We start from the raw sequence: 415 nt of genomic DNA, 5'->3' as shown, positions 1-415 counted from the left end.
AGGTATGTATCCTGTATGTAACAGGTAAGTATTGGGTATGCATGCTGTACATACCAGGTAAGTATTAGGTAAGTATCCTGTATGTACCAGGTAAGTATTAGGTATGTATCCTGTATGTAACAGGTAAGTATTGGGTATGCATGCTGTACGTACCAGGTAAGTATTAGGTATGTATCCTGTATGTAACAGGTAAGTATTGGGTATGCATGCTGTACGTACCAGGTAAGTATTAGGTAAGTATCCTGTATGTACCAGGTAAGTATTGGGTATGCATGCTGTACGTATTAGGTAAGTATCCTGTATGTACCAGGTAAGTATTAGGTATGTATCCTGTATGTAACAGGTAAGTATTGGGTATGCATGCTGTACGTACCAGGTAAGTATTAGGTATGTATCCTGTATGTAACAGGTAAAT

The 415-nt window shown here is 38.3% G+C and overlaps 1 long non-coding RNA gene across 1 annotated transcript in view; it reads left to right on the top strand.

Moving 5' to 3' along the window:
• Positions 1-7: 7 nt before the first annotated feature.
• Positions 8-415, top strand: part of LOC106512602 (uncharacterized) — a 1,694-nt gene continuing 1,286 nt past the window's right edge. The window contains exons 1-2 of the long non-coding RNA XR_001309695.1: positions 8-167; positions 289-409. This is a non-coding gene — a long non-coding RNA (uncharacterized LOC106512602). The remainder of the gene's footprint in view (positions 168-288; positions 410-415) is intronic.

The sequence above is a fragment of the Austrofundulus limnaeus genome, unplaced genomic scaffold, assembly GCF_001266775.1.
Source record: "Austrofundulus limnaeus strain Quisiro unplaced genomic scaffold, Austrofundulus_limnaeus-1.0 Scaffold8899, whole genome shotgun sequence".
Classification (NCBI taxonomy): domain Eukaryota; kingdom Metazoa; phylum Chordata; class Actinopteri; order Cyprinodontiformes; family Rivulidae; genus Austrofundulus; species Austrofundulus limnaeus.
The sequence above is the reverse complement of the archived record's forward strand: the minus strand, read 5'-3'. Positions and strand labels throughout refer to the sequence as shown.